The 17117-nt window shown below is 37.2% G+C and overlaps 1 pseudogene; it reads right to left on the bottom strand.

Moving 5' to 3' along the window:
• Positions 1–15499: 15499 nt before the first annotated feature.
• Positions 15500–16376, bottom strand: LOC132497974 (small ribosomal subunit protein uS2-like; annotated as a pseudogene).
• Positions 16377–17117: the final 741 nt, after the last annotated feature.

The raw sequence follows: 17117 nt of genomic DNA, 5'->3' as shown, positions 1-17117 counted from the left end.
CCCAGCCGCTCCGCAGCACGTGGGATCCTCGCAGACCGGGGCACGAACCCGTGCCCCCCGCAACGGCAGGCAGACTCTCAACCACTGCGCCACCAGGGAAGCCCTGTGCTGTTTATTTTTAACCAATCTAAGTAATTATACTGTATTCTACTCTAGGTGGATTAATCATGCTCAAATAAACATAACTCAAGTAGAATATACATTAACTGGGAGCACTGCGAACTCATACTCATCTATTTTTTAATATTCTCTATATTTAAGGATACTTTTTGCCTTTTCATTTTCTATGAGAGTATATATTTCCAGATGTATAAGGCCATTATTTAAAAAAAAAACTCATCTATATATAACATTTACTAACATTAAAATGAAGCTGAGGGCTTCCCTGGTGGTGCAGTGGTTGAGTCCGCCTGCCGATGCAGGGGACACGGGTTCGTGCCCTGGTCCGGGAAGATCCCACATGCCGCAGAGCGGCTGGGCCCGCGAGCCATGGCCTCGGAGCCTGCGCGTCCGGAGCCTGTGCTCCTCAATGGGAGAGGCCACAACAGTGAGAGGCCCGCATACCGCAAAAAAAAAAAAAAAAAAAAAAAATGAAGCTGAATTGGTCAGGCATATCTTTGAAAGCATGGTTATGTTTCTTGGAGCTTCATGTGTAATTAAGACATGATACATTACTGATAAAATTTAAGCTTTGATCTTTCTCTGACAAAATAATCTTTTAATTAATATATATATATATATATATTTTTTTTGTTTGTTTGTTTTGCGGTATGCGGGCCTCTCACTGTTGTGGCCTCCCCCGTTGCGGAGCACAGGCTCCGGACGCGCAGGCTCCGGACGCGCAGGCTCAGCGGCCATGGCTCACGGGCCCAGCCGCTCCGCGGCATATGGGATCCTCCCAGACCGGGGCACGAACCCGTATCCCCTGCATCGGCAGGCGGACTCTCAACCACTTGCGCCACCAGGGAGGCCCTTAATTAATATTTAATTAATATTTTAATGAATATTTAAACTGTAAAGACCTGGGGAATCAATAAGAAAGACAAATAAAATAATACTTAAAAGAAATATACATATATATATAAATACCATAAGATATTTCTAAGTACCACAGTACATCATACCACTGGTGCTTTCCAGACATAAATTAAAATCTTACCATGTTTCTTCGGTACATCAAAATTAAAGAAACAGTGGGTATGGCAAAATTAAAGAAAGAGTGGGTACCTACAAAACTGTGTGACAATGAGAGGGAACAAAGGTAAAGGTTTTAAAGGTTTTAAAATTTTAATGAATCATTCAGTGTACAAAGATAAAATTTATTAGCTTTTAATGAAATGATCAAGAACCAACTATGTTATATTTACTGTGTTAAGTCCTGATATAGGGCAGTGTGCAAACACAGACACTGTCCAGGCCGCTGTGGAATTTATAGTAGGGTAGATGAACAGGCATGACATAGTCATTCATATAAAAGTAAAACTACAGCTGGGAAAAGCATATGACAATGAAGGGCAAGGTTCTTTGAAAGCACATGGTAGGAAGAAATTGACCTAGTTAGACTGTAGAAGGTTTCCCTGAGGAAATGATAATTGAATGGAGACATGAAGAGTTCAAGTGAATTAGGGGAAGGGGGCTGGTGAATGGTATTTTAAGAGCAGGAACTGAATTGATAAGTTCAACAGCAGAAGGAAGCAAGGTTAATTAGAAGAACTGAAAAAGTTGCATGTGCTTGTATCACAGAGAGAGGGAAGGAGTTTTTTATGAAGGAAGGCAAGAGGGAGATGTGGACAAGGCTGTACAAGGTCCCGGTGGTTATGTTAACGATTTTAGTGTTTGTCCTAAGACATTGGGAATCCCTGGAAAGGTTTTAGTAGCGGGTGAACAGATTTGCATTTTAATCTGGATTCAGTCCAGAAATAGGTCAAGGTAAAAACAACAGAAGAAATAGGGGGATCAATGTGTCTATTGTAGTAGTCTAGGTAAAAAATAATGTTGTCTCGGCAAAGAAAATGCAAACCAGCCGGATTTGTTGATGGATTAGATGTGGGTTGGGGCATCAGGAGGTGTCACAAGCAGCTTCCTGTTTTCTAGTTTTTTAATCTGCCTTTCTAGGAAGCACACAGAATAGACGTACTATGCCTTAGGCAACCCAAGCTTCTTCTAACTTAATTCTAAAAATACCTGGTGTCAAAGAGGATAAAAATCTAGTTTCAAGGTTAATCTACTTTTAACATCTTTCGCAAGTGGTATTTCTATTGCTGTCTGGGCCAAATTATATCATTTTACAATACAATTAAAAATTGTTCCACAAGCATCTTTTAAAAAATGAAAATTGTTAAAATTTACTGAATCCTCGGCAAGTGGCTGGTCATTCAAAACAGCATTTAAATTGAAAAAAATTTAATACATGGTTTTGAATAAATTAATACAAACATATCTAGAATGCTGGAAGTAAATTAGCAATCATTTATATAGTATGTTGGTATACATCTTACAGCATTTTGTTTTACTCTGTCGCACTGATTGTTTTCAAATTCTTTACTTTCCTGTCTTGATATCACCATGAAAATTTATCTTCTACTTATACTTTATCTTGTGGGAATTAAAAAAGAAAATCACTGTATAATTCTTGGAATACTCTGAAGTCCTTCAAGTGAGGCTCTGCTATACCTTTGGGATACTCTAGGTAGTTGGCATTATTTTAAACCTACTTTATCGGAGCAGCACAGGAACTAATATATTTTTCCAGTGCCAATTCTTCTATGTTACATCTGGGTAGAAAAGTGATCTGGAAAACTACAAAGGGCCCAGTAAAAACTATCATGTTCTACGTATATAAAGCATATATATTTGCTAAAGGTATGTTCAAAATGAGTAGAAGAAAAAGTGTTAGAAGATGAGAAATATACATGAAAATGATTTCAATTTTTTTCTCTTATATTTACAGCTCCCAGTCAAAAACTAACTTGTATGAGGTTAAACCCTCTTCTATGTTCTTATCTACAGAATAGATACAAGAACATGCAGCCTGACTACTCTTCAGTCTGTAGTACAGTTCAAATATAATATAATTTGCATAGGATTGGACAAAAGCATAATATACATATATATATTTCATCAGTCCTCACTCCCCTCTGTTGGGCTGCCATAACAAAATACCACACAGTGGGTATCTTAAACAAGAGGAATTTATTTCTCAGTTGTGGAGGCTGGAGGGCCAAGATCAAAATGTCAGCAAGGTTGGTTCCTCCTGAGGTCTCTCTCTTTGGCTTGCAGATGTTGGATTTCTCGCTGCTTCCTCACATGACCTTTCCTCTCTGTTGCCTCCCTGGTGACTCTTACAAAGACACCAGTGGTACTGGGTTAGGGCCTCACCCTTATGATCTCTTTTAACCTTAACTGCCTCTTTAAAGGCCCATTTCCAAAGCATACACATTGGGGGTTAAGGATTCAACATATGGATTGGGGGTCTGGAAGGGGCAAAATTTAGTACATAAACACCCTCTTTGATATTCATATTGTTCAGTGTGTACTCTACATTCAAGCATATAAGCATCACATATTTCCCCCGTGCACTGATTATAAGAAAGTCTTAAAACTTATGTATTGCTGAATGAAGGCAAGTGTATACTAAGGTTTATTTCTCTTCCTTTGTCTTTCTAAAGAAGTAGGGGGAACTATCTAAGGGAGACTTGCAATGGAGATACAGCTGCTCATTTAGTTTTATACAGAGCCAAACACACTAGGACACACTATTTCTATGTATCTTTGAGAAATAAGGCAGGTGTGTTACAATTAAATGTCTGGGAAAAAATGTACCCAGAAAGAATAACACAGCAAGAACTCTGCTGAATCCATGCCAGTGAACTGCTCTTCTTTTTCCCATGTTTCAATGATTGTAAATTTGGAGTAGACCATATAAAATTCTATATTTATTAATGGTACACAGAGTACAATGTAATAAACTTAGAATTATTCTTTTGTTCTAGGGTAATTTCAGTAAAGTGGCACATTATAATTATAGACAACCTACAATGTTGCTATAGTTTAGACAAGTTCTCTTTTTTAAAATCATATAATTGTACAGTTTTTATGTTGGAGAAGGAAAATTGTTGATACTTTTCCTCTACTTCAACTAAAGAACATGTGCGTTATCACACCTAATGTGGGTTTCTTCCAGATGGTCCCTATGTTTTCACATTTTTATCCAGCCTTGGAATCTCCACATGACTGCACACTGGCTTGGAATCCCACAAGTTATAAACATCTAGGGCATGAACAAGATGATCTAATAAGAGCTAATCAGGATGCAGATTTTGTAACTGGCACTGAATAGCAAAAGAAAGTCTTGAACAGTGGCAAAGAACCAGGTCATCTTTTGAATGACATACTGACTTATATAACCAGATTCCAGAAGAAATTTAAGGTAGCTTACAAGGATACATAAACAAGATATTTTAAAAGGCAAAGGTGGAAGGGAAATAAGAAAACACAGATGAATAGAGAAAAATGAAATGAGACTAAGAAAATGGCATGTTATGCTCATCTTTACACTTGCATCAGCATGCAAATTTGAGCTAAGCTTTCCAGCAGCCTAACTGGAAGAAGGAGACACAGTCAGTCATATAGTTCATAGTCTCCAAAAGATAAACCAAGCCAATTAAACTTAGAAGAAGCACAATTATTCTTCATACTAAAATTAGAAATTTCTTCTGTGGATTCTCATAAAAGAGACAATGTATGACTTGGCAACATTCTGTTAAGAAATTATTAAACATCTTCAATTTCAGCTAGAATATATCAAGAAAATCCACTAAAGAGAGAATTGTTTGCTTTTTCAGGGAATTTAAGATACTATTTTTCAGATCTATGACCTGTTTTACACCTATTGTCTCAACACAATTACTCATAATACCAAATACACTCTTGAAAATGTCCCAGTTAGGATAATAGATTGCATGCTTACTCTAGTTAAAAATTAAGTGTTTTCTATTTTATGGCAAGGTATATGTGACCAAGTTACTTCACTTTTTGAGACTTCAAACTCCTCACATCTAGTATGGATGGTACAGAGAATAACTGTCATTTAAAGTTTTTTCTCAGTGTATTGGTTTTCTAGAACTGCCATTACAAACTTCCACAGACAGGGTGGATTAAATGACAGAAGTTAATTTTCTCACAGTTCTGGAGGCTAGAAGTCTGACATCAGGGTCAGGAAGGACTAGTGTCTTCCGAGGGCCTCTCGCTTTAGCATGTAGATAGATGGCTGTCTTCTCCCTGTGCCTTCACATGTTCTTTCCTCTGTGCACGTCTATACTTTAATCCCTTCTTTTACAGACACCATTCAGATGGGTTAGGGCCCACCTGTATGACCTAACTGTACCTTAATTATCTCTTTAAATACCTTATCTTCAAATACAGTCATATTCTGAGGTACTGAGGGTTAGGGTTTTAACCTAGGAATTTGGGAGATAAATCAATTCAGCCCATAATACCTAGCAAATGTATTTATTTTCTCACTGTTGCTTAAAAATATTTTATATCAAATTTCAAATGGAGGGTCATAACGAAGTTACTTGCATCACTTTCCTCAATATTTTTACAGAGCACATAAAGTTCCTGCTAAGGTTCTGAATAAAATTAGAGGGGTGGTGAAATTTGCTCCATCATTCTTTAAATACTTGGTTCTAGTGTAGAAGGGCCAGATGCATATAGGTTTCAGCTTTAATGCCTTTATCTTTGTATCCTACATATTTCTAAGCATACTTTCTAATCTATAGTACACTACTCCATTTCCCAAACATGCTTTTACTCATTCATATCTCTTTTCCCCCTTGACTTAAAAGTTTTTTCACACCTATAGAAATATCACATATGCTTCAAATTCAAAATTAAGAAGCTTCCTTGACTCAACCCTCTGTAATTAGCTGACGTTTCTTCTGCCTTGTATTATGGTTAGCTGTGTTTTTATAATATCCTTACTAGACTGTAATTTCATGGAGATAAAGGTTGTATCTTTTTTTACTTTTACATTGCCACTCTCTGATCCATCCCCCTTGCCCAATTTTTCTCCTTAACCCTGGATAAGTATCATAGTTTTTAATGTTCAGCCTCAGGCCCAATGTATGGTTACTGAATAAAGTGACCAAAAACAGGCATTTGCTTTCTACATATTAAATCTAGCATTGCCTCACTGCAAGGTAAACATCATGTTCTCCATGACCCATGGTGGCTTTTTTTCAACCCCTGGAAAACTCAAAATTCATTTACACTTCAAGACCTTGTATTTGTGATTTCCTCAGCCTGGAATGCATTCCTCCTAGCATTTCACCCTAATTTTAATTCAGGTCTCAGTTCAATTGTTATATCTTCATTAGTCTGTTCCTAATCCCCTTAGTTAAAATTGTTTTTCTGTTAACTCATCAGTCTGATTTATTATTTCAGAGTATTTATTACTACTTGAATTTATTTATTTATTTACATTTATATACTAGAATGCAAGCTCCAAGAGGGCAGGAAACTATCTTTTTTTTTTTTTGCGGTATGCGGGCCTCTCACTGCTGTGGCCTCCCCCGTTGCGGAGCACAGGCTCCGGACGCGCAGGCTCCGGACGCGCAGGCTCAGCGGCCATGGCTCACGGGCCCAGCCGCTCCGCGGCATATGGGATCCTCCCAGACCGGGGCACGAACCCGTATCCCCTGCATCGGCAGGCGGACTCTCAACCACTTGCGCCACCAGGGAGGCCCGGAAACTATCTTTTTATTAGTTTATCTCCATTGTCTAAAACAGTGTATTATAGGAACTCAAAAAATGTTTGATGAGTGAATGAATCAAAGAACCTTATATTTCATGCTATTGTGCACCTCAGTAAAGAAGATATATCCTTCTATTTTTATTTCGTTTTGATGAAAAACCTGTTGTCAAAGTAACAATGGTATATATTTTATTTAATTAATGAAGAGCATGTCCATGCAAGCAAGATAAAAAACTGATAATACTTTCATGAACATGCATCTTAATACTCTGAATTACCCTCATGGATATGAAATAATTGCCTGCTTACTATTTGTGTGTGTGTGTCTGCCCGTGCGTATGTGTTTCATTGAAAAATACTTATGCACCAAAAGCACAAGCAACAACAAAAAATAGATACATCGGACTTCATCCAAATTTAAACTTTTGTGCATCAAAGGACATTATTTAAAAAGTGAAAATAGAGCTTGTAGAATGGGAGAACATATTTGAAAATTATATATTTGACTTCAGGTCTAGTCTCTAATAAATATAAAGGATGCTTAAAACTCATCAGTAAAAAGACAACCCAATTTAAAAAATGGGCAAAATAGTTTAATTAGACATTTCTCGAAGAGGATATGAAAATGGCTAACAAGAACATGAAAAGATTCTTAACATTATTGGTCCTCACGGAAATCCAATCAAAACGACAATGATGTACCACTCCGTAACCACTAGTATGGAAATTAAAAATAATAATAATAATAATTTAAAAAATGAATAATAAGTGTTGGCAAGGAGTCGACAAATTGGAAGCCTCATACATTGCTGATGCAACTGTAGAATGGTTCAGCCACTGTAGAAAACAGTTTGGCAGATTCTTCAAAAAGTTACACATAGAATTATCATATGACCTCATGATTCTATTCTTAGGTATATACCCAAAAAAGTTGAAAAAAGGTACTCAAACAAGTACATGTACATTTTTAACAGCACCTTTTATAATTATTATAAGGTGGAAACAGCCCAAATGCCTTTAATGAATGAACTTCAAAAACATTATTCTAAGTGAAAGAAACCAGACACCAAAGGTCATATGTAATATGATTCCATTTGTATGAAATATTCAGAATATATAAATTGAGAGAGACAGAATACAGATTGGAGGTTGCTGGGGGCTAGAGGAAGAAGAGGTTGGGAAAAACTTCTTAATGTATAAAAGATTTTACTTTGGAGCGATGACTGTTTTGGAATTAGTTAAGGTGGCAGTTGCACAACATTGTGAATATACTAAATGCCACTGAATTGTTGACTTTAAAATAGTTAATTTTAGGTTATGTGAAATTCACCTCAATAAATTATTGTCAAAACTTATGGTTCTTATTCCTCTGGACAACAATATTTAATTTGATTGATGAAGACATTGAATAAGTCTCTTAAAAATAAATAAAATGTAAGATAAGAGATTTATTGTATATACTGATTATGTAAAAATATATATTGCTTAAACAGTACACCACCAGTCAGTGCCAGCTGTCTGCTTGTCTTTTTTTTTTTTTTTTTTTTTCTTTTTTTCTTTTTTTGCGGTATGCGGGCCTCTCACTGTTGTGGCCTCTTCCGCTGCGGAGCACAGGCTCCGGACGCGCAGGCCCAGCGGCCATGGCTCACGGGCCCAGCCGCTCCGCGGCATATGGGATCCTCCCAGACCGGGGCACGAACCCATATCCCCTGCATCGGCAGGCGGACTCCCAACCACTGCGCCACCAGGGAGGCCCAAGTCTGCTTGTCTTTAGAGAGTGAGAATGTTCTTTCCTTTTTAGGCTGAGAGAAGATTTACTGTACTACAAAGAGATTTGCCAATTTAATTTCTTATCTCAACCTTCAGTAACCACAGCATTCCCTGTTGGACAATATTCAAAATTCATAATAGGTACACTAGGATATTCAACATGATTTTCTTGATCAGTAAGTATTCAAATGAGGCATTTACAATTAATTATTGAATTCTTCTAACTAGGTATTCTTTGGATCATTAAAGAAGCAATCCTATCAGCTGTACTAAGGTATCCCATGGAGACTCAGAGGAACTAGTACATAGTGAGATTGGACGTCATTCTGAGGTAGAGACCTGGAGGGCAGATTCAGCTTTGAATTCTGGGCTATGGCCACCTCAGCCTATTGTCCTGAACTGCCATCATCTCATATGCTCTGAGAATAGGTGAAGAGGATAGACAGCTCAGTCATTTCTGGGCCTATGGTCTCCATAAGGAGACATCTATAGTGAACCTCACATATTTCATTTCTTTTGTGGTTAAACGGTTGAATTATGTCCCCTCAAGATTTATATGTTGAAGTCCTAACCCCTAGTTTCTCATAATGTGACCTTGTTTGGAAATAGTTTCTTTGCAGAGGTAGTCAAGTTAAAGTGAGTTCATTAGAGTGAGCCCTAATCCAGTGTAACTCAGGTCCTTGTAAAAAGGGGAAAACTGGACACACAGATAAGCATAGAGGGAAGATAATGTGAAAAGACATGGATAAAAGATGGCCATACACAAGTCAATGAAAGAGGCCTAGAACAGATCCTTCCTTCGCTCACAGCCCTCAGAAGGAAACAACCTTGTGGACACATTGATCTTGACTGCTAGTCTCCAGAACTGTGAGACAAATCTCTGTTGTTTAAGCCACCCAGTTTGCGGTATTTTGATATGGCAGCCCTAGCAAACTAATACAATTCCAAACCCTTGTCTACTTTGTCCGATTTCCCCAGAGAGACTGGGGGAAAAAACCCCTAAACTTAAATATTCATTTTCTTAGTCCTCATTATGGTAGAGGAGACAGCAATGGTCAATAATGATTAATTTCTACTGAAAAGATACAAATATAAATTTAACTTGTTCAGCAAAATTAAATGGAAAGCCTTTGGGGAAAGTTTTATGGAAAACTTTAGCTTTCCTAACAAAAAGAACACATGCGACTAGCCTCTGTCCTTTCTATTTTTTATTTGAATTTTTATTTATTTTTTTATACAGCAGGTTATTAGTTATCCATTTTATACATTTTATTGTATATATGTCAATCCCAATCTCCCAATTCATCACACCACCACCCCTCCCCCTGCCACCTTCGCCCACCAGGTGTCCAATGTATTTGTTCTCTACATCTGTGTCTCTATTTTTGCGCATCAAACAAGTTTATCTGTACCATTTTTCTAGGTTCCACATATATGCGTTAATATACGATATTTGTTTTTTCTCTTTCTGACTTACTTCACTCTGAAGGACAGTCTCCAGATGCATCGACGTCTCTACAAATGACCCAATTTCGTTCCATTTTATGGCCGAGTAATACTCCATTGTATATATGTGCCACATCTTCTTTATCCATTCCTCTGTTGATGGGCATTTAGGTTGCTTCCATGACCTGGCTATTGTAAATAGTGCTGCAATGAACACTGGGGTGCAAGTGTCTTTTTGAATTATGGTTTTCTCTGGGTATATGCCCAGTAGTGGGATTGCTGGATCATATGGTAAATATATTTTTAGGTTTTAAAGGAACCTACATACTGTTCTCCATAGTGGCTGTATCAATTTACATTCCCACCAACAGTGCAAGAGGGTTCCCTTTTTTCCACACCCTCTCCAGCATTTGTGGTTTGTAGATTTTCTGATGATGCCCATTCTAACTGGTGTGAGGTGATACCTCATTGTAGTTTTGATTTGCATTTCTCTAATAATTAGTGTGGTTGAGCAGATTTTCATGTGCATCTTGGCAATCTGCATGTTTTCTTTGGAGAAATGTCTATTTAGATCTTCTGCCCATTTTTTGATGGGGGTGTTTGTTTTTTTAATATTGAGCTGCATGAGCTGTTTATATATCTTGGAGATTAATCCTTTGTCCATTGATTCGTTTGCAAATATTTTCTCCCATTCTGAGGGTTGCCTTTTCATCTTGTTTATGTTTTCCTTTGCTGTGCAAAAGATTTTAAGTTTCATTAGGTCCCATTTGCTTATTTTTGTTTTTATTTCCATTTCTCTAGGAGGTGGATCAAAAAGATCTCGCTGTGATTTATGTCAGAGTGTTCTTCCTATGTTTTCCTCTAAGAGTTTGATAGTGTCCGGTCTTACACTTAGGTCTCTAATCCATTTTGAGTATATTTTTGTGTATGGTGTTAGGGAGTGTTCTAATTTAATTCTTTTACATGTAGCTGTCCAGTTTTCCCAGCACCACTTATTGAAGAGACTGTCTTTTCTCCATTGTATAACCTTGCCTCCGCTGCCATAGATTAGCTGACCATAGGTGTGTGGGTTAATCTCTGGGCTTTCTATACTGTTCCACTGATCTATGTTTCTGTTTTTGTGCCAGTACCATACTGTCTTGATTACTGTAGCTTTGTAGTATAGTCTGAAGTCAGGGAGTCTGATTCCTCCAATTCCGTTTTTTTCCCTCAAGACTGCTTTGGCTATTTGGGGTCTTTTGTGTCTCCATACAAATTTTAAGATTTTTTTGTTCTACTTACATAAAAAATGCCATTGGTAATTTGATAGGGATTGCACTGAATCTGTAGATTGCTTTGGGTAGTAGAGTCATTTTCACAATGTTGATTCTTCCAATCCAAGAACATGGTATATCTCTCCATCTGTTGGTATCATGTTTAATTTCTTTCATCAGTGTCTTATAGTTTTCTGCATACAGGTCTTTTGTCTCCCTAGGTAGGTTTATTCCTAGGTATTTCATTCTTTTTGTTGCAATGGTAAATGGGAGTGTTTCCTTAATTTTTCTTTTAGACTTTTCATCATTAGTGTATAGGAATGCCAGAGATTTCTGTGCATTAATTTTATATCCTGCAACTTTACCAAATTCATTGATTAGCTCTAGTAGTTTTCTGGTGGCATTTTTAGCATTCTTTATATATAGTATCATGTCATCTGCAAACAGTGACAGTTTTACTTCTCCTTTTCCTATTGAATTCCTTTTATTTCCTTTTCTTCTCTGATTGCTGTGGCTAGGACTTCCAAAACTATGTTGAATAATAGTGGCAGCAGGAGTGGACATCCTTGTCTTTTTCCTGATCTTAGAGGAAATGCTTTCAGTTTTTCACCATTGAAAATGATGTTTGCTGTGGGTCTGTCATATATGGCCTTTATTATGTTGAGGTAGTTTCCCTCTATGAACACTTTCTGGAGGGTTTTTACCATAAATGGGTGTTGAATTTTGTCAAAAGCTTTTTCTGCATCTATTGAGATATCATATGGTTTTTCTTCTTCAATTTGTTAATATGGTGCATCACATTGATTGTTTTGTGTATATTGAGGAATCCTTGCATCTCTGGGATAAATTCCACTTGAACATGGTGTATGATCCTTTTAGTATATTGCTGGATTCTGATTGCTAGTATTTTGTTGAGTTTTCTTGCATTTATATTCTCAGTGACATTGGTCTGTAATTTTCTTTTTTTTTTGTACTATCTTTGTCTGGGTTTGCTATCAGGGTGATGGTGGCCTCATAGAATGAGCTTGGGAGTGTTCCTTCCTCTGCAATTTTTGGGAAGAGTTTGAGAAGGATGGGTGTTAGCTCTTCTTTTAACGTTTGATAGAATTCATCTGTGAAGCCACCTGGTCCTGGAGTTTGGTTTGTTGGAAGATTTTTAATCACAGTTTCAATTTCATTACTTGTGATTGTTCTGTTCATATTTTCTATTTCTTCCTGTTTCAGTCATGGAAGACTGTACCTTTCTAAGAATATTTCCACTTATTCCAAGTTGTCCATTTTACTGGCATAGAGTTGCTTGTAGTAGTCTTTTAGGATCTTTGTGTTTCTGCGTTGTTTGTTGTAACTTCTCCTTTTTCATTTCTAATTTTGTTGATTTGAGTCCTGTCCCTCTTTTTCTTGATGAGTCTGGCTAATGTTTTATCAAATTTGTTTATCTTCTCAAGGAACCATCTTTTAGTTTTATTGATATTTGCTATTGTTTTCTGTGTTTCTATTTCATTTATTTCTGCTCTGATCTTATCATTTCTTTCCATTACTAACTTTGGGTTTGTTTGTTCTTCTTTCTCTAGTTCCTTTAGGTGTAAGGTTCAATTGTTTATTTGAGATTTTTCTTGTTTCATGAGGTAGGCTTGTATTGCTATAAACTTCCCTCTTTGAACTGCTTTTGCTGCATCCCATAGGTTTTGGATCATCGTGTGTTCATTGTCATTTGTCTCTAGATATATTTTTTAAATTTCCTCTTTGATTTTTTCAATGATCTCTTGGTTATTTAGTAATGTATTGTTTAGCCTCCATGTGTTTGTGTTTTTTAGGTATTTTTCCCTGTAATTCATTTCTAATCTCATAGCGTTGTGGTCAGAAAAGATGCTTGATATGATTTCAATTTTCTTCAATTTACTGAGGCTTGATTTGTGACCCAAGATGTGATCTATCCTAGAGAATGTTCCATGTGCACTTCAGAAGGAAGTGTAATTGCTGTTTTTGGATGGAATGTCCTACAAATACCAATTAAATCTACCTGGTCTATTGTGTCATTTAAAGCTTGTGTTTCCTTACTAATTTTCTGTTTGGATGATCTGTCCATTGGTGTAAGTGAGGTGTTAAAGTCCCCCACTATTATTGTGTTACTATTGATTTCCTGTTTTATAGCTGTTAGCCATTGCCTTATGTATTGAGGTGCTATTATGTTGGGTGCACATATATTTATAATTGTTACATCTTCTTCTTGGATTAATCCCTTGATCATTATGTAGTGTCCTTTCTTGTCTCTTGTAACATACTTTATTTTAAAGTCTGTTTTATCTGATATGCATATTGCTACTCCAGCTTTCTTTTGATTTCCATTTACATGGAATATCTTTTTCCATCCCCTCACTTTCACTCTGTATGTGTCCCTAGGTCTGAAGTGGGTCTCTTGTAGACAGCATATATATGGGTCTTGTTTTTGTATGCATTCAGCAAGCCTGTGTCTTTTGGTTGGAGCATTTAATCCATTCACGTCTAAGGTAATTATCGATATGTATGTTCCTATGACCATTTTCTTAATTGTTATGGGTTTGTTTTTGTAGGTCCTTTTCTTCTCTTGTGTTTCCCACTTAGAGAAGTTCCTTCAGCATTTGTTGTAGAGCTGGTTTGGTGGTGCTGAATTCTCTTAGATTTTGCTTGTCTGTAAAGCTTTTGATTTCTCCATTGAATCTGAATGAGATCCTTGCCAGGTAGAGTAATCTTGGTTGTAGGTTCTTCCCTTCTATCACTTTAAATATATCATGCCACTCCCTTCTGGCTTGTAGAGTTTCTGCTGAGAAATCAGCTGTTTACCTTATGGGAGTTCCTTGTATGTTATTTGTCATTTTTCCCTTGTGACTTTCAACAGTTTCTCTTTGTCTTTATTGTTTGTCATTTTGATTACTATGTGTTTTGGAATGTTTCTCTTTGTATTTATCCTGCCTGGGACTCTCTTCACTTCCTGGACTTGGGTGGCTATTTCCTTTCCCCTGTTAGGGAAGTTTTCGAATATAATCTGTTCAAATATTTTCTCGGGTCCTTTTGCTCTCTCTCTTTTCCTTCTGGGACCCCTATAATGCGCATGTTGTTGTGTTTAATATTGTCCCAGAGGTCTCTTAGGCTGTCCTCATTTCTTTTCATTCTTTTTTCTTTATTCTGTTCTGCAGCAGTGAATTCCCCCATTCTGTCTTCCAGGTCACTTATCCGTTCTTCTGTCTCAGTTATTCTGCTATTGATTCCTTCTAGTGTAGTTTTCATTTCAGTTATTGTATGGTTCACCTCTGTTTGTTTGCTCTTTAATTCTTCTAGGCGTTTGTTCTTTAATTCTTCTAGGTCTTTGTTAAGCATTTCATGCATCTTCTCAATCTTTGCCTCCATTCTTTTTCTGAGGTCCTGGATCATCTTCACTATCATTATTCTGAATTCTTTTTCTGGAAGGTTGCCTATGTCCACTTCATTTAGTTGTTTTTCTGGGGTTTTATCTTGTTCCTTCATCTGGTACATAGCTCTCTGCCTTTTCATCTTGTTTATCTTTCTGTGAATGTGGTTTTTGTTCCACAGGCTACAGGACTGTAGTTCTTCTTGCTTCTGCTGTCTCTCCCTTGGTGGATGAGGCTATCTAAGTGGCTTGTGCAAGTTTCCTGATCAGAGGGACTGGTGGTGGGTAGAGCTGGGTGTTGCTCTGGCGGGCAGAGTCCTTTCTATTTTTATCTGTCCTTGAATTAGACAAGTAGTCAGGGGCTTCAGCTGCCACCTTGGCAGCATGAGGTGAGAAGTAAGCACACTAAGGATATTGGAGTGGTAGTATACAAATGTCCTTGATAATAATATCATTGAGTAGTTGAATGAATACTTTACTGACTCCAGAGTATCCTTGATATGGCAAAAATTAATTTGTAATATAAAAAGCACTATTAGTTAGGCATATGTTAGCTGCAGTCAATGGTTCTTCTGATACACCCTGCTAGAGTCTTTCTCCAATGAAATAAATATAGATCTTCTTTTATTTTATTCTTTTTATTCATCCATGCTTTCATCACACTTCTTTGTCATTCCTTCAGAAGGCTCTTCACATATAATGAGTAAATACAAATGAATAAATTAATCTACTTATTAAAGCTAAAATTAAACACCTCAAAATAATGGCAAAAGTTATCCTTGCATATGGGAAATATGGGTACTTTTTTTCCTTATGTATTCTGTATGTTCCAAGTTTGTTGTTTTTTGGTTTTTTTTAAAGAAACATTATTTTCCATAGACCTTATTTTCATTTTCTGTTTAGGCGTCTGTGGAAGTACAGCTTAAGACACTCAGTGGCTTGAGCAGTGGGAGCTGCAGACCAGTCTTCAGCGGCAAGCTGAGCACTCTTAGTCTTCAGTAGTAAACTGTTGGATTGGCACTGGGGAGCCTGCAACTTTCAGACCAGTCTGCACCTCTGGGTTGAGTAGCAGTAACCTCAGGAGCTGGAGCAGTCCATTCCCCCTGAAATTCCTCCTTGGTAGTGACATTTTCAGGAGAAACTTACTCTTTCTTTTCAATCTCATCAGCATTTCTATAGAAACAGAGATTGGGCATGACCTCCCATGGGTGTTCACAAGGAATTAGTGCTCTGCATGTGCAGAACTTTGGGGCCAGCATCCACTACATTAGACCTGCTGAGTGAGCTACCTTGTTGCTGCACTGGATGGCAATGTCCACATGGCACAGACAAGAATATGTGTTTCACACAGTGATGGTAGTAGGCTAATCAAGACACCTCTGTGAGAGGGTGGTGGTCATCCCTGGAAGTTACAGCTCCCAGAGACTGCCTGGATCTAATTAGTGAAGTTTCCCAGAGTGAAGTGGCTAGCAACAGCAGTGGTTCCAGGGCCATCAGCAAACTTCAGCACAGTTTACTGGGATAATTCCTGGAGGATATGACACTGACATCAGTCAGGTTTTCAATGGCAATAAGGGTGAAAGCTGTTAGCAGAAACTGCTCCAGGTTTTCTTTAGATTTGTGATGTAGATGACATCACTTAACTTTCTGTAGATGTACTGTTCCATTTGGAAGTCAAGGTTGGTGCCACCTAAGTGGGTTCCTGCTGCAAGGAATTTGAGGACATACTCCTCCTAATTTTCAGGACATCAGGGGCTCCAGACATTGTGAACATCTCCCTGTAAGGCATGACAGAAACCCAGAACAATACCTTATGGACCTTTCTCTGGGTAAGGTTCCAAGCTGTTTCTATCAATGGCAATATATTACTTTAAAAAATCAGCACAAAATAATTAATGTTATATAAAGAAAGCTACAGCAATGTTTATAGTCCATGAATATGGTGACAAACTAGCAATCACTAATTTAAACTTATTAGTTTTATTATATCAGATATGGATTTTGCTTAGATATTCATTTATCATTAAAATATTTCACATCATGTTAAGAGTTTATATCCACTTAAATATAGAATCTTTTCCCACTCACATTTTAATGTGATTTTTAAAATGAGTATCCAGTTACCATGGCAATAAATAACATAGGAATGTGTAGATTAAGTTGGAATGGAATCAACACCAGATAAACTCAGAATCCATGCAACACTTTCATTTCAAACAAGTACTTTTTCTCTCCCCACCATCTTCATAAATGGTAGTCAATCCAAACAATCTGTCCTAAAAAAGTTATGCTCCTAAAATATGCATTTCTGGTCATTTGAATCCAACAGAGTCACCGCAAAAAGTTATGGTGACATTTTATATATTTCTTTTAATCATGGATTTTTTGACAAATGGATAAATGGCTATCAGAATTCCGTGGCCACAGACAACTAATCCTTTGTCTTTTCTGGCAAAAACAAGTGAAATTTTGAGCAACTGTATACTGAATAAAATTGAAAGGGATA

The sequence above is a fragment of the Mesoplodon densirostris genome, chromosome 10 (assembly GCF_025265405.1).
Source record: "Mesoplodon densirostris isolate mMesDen1 chromosome 10, mMesDen1 primary haplotype, whole genome shotgun sequence".
NCBI lineage: Eukaryota > Metazoa > Chordata > Mammalia > Artiodactyla > Ziphiidae > Mesoplodon > Mesoplodon densirostris.
The sequence above is the reverse complement of the archived record's forward strand: the minus strand, read 5'-3'. Positions and strand labels throughout refer to the sequence as shown.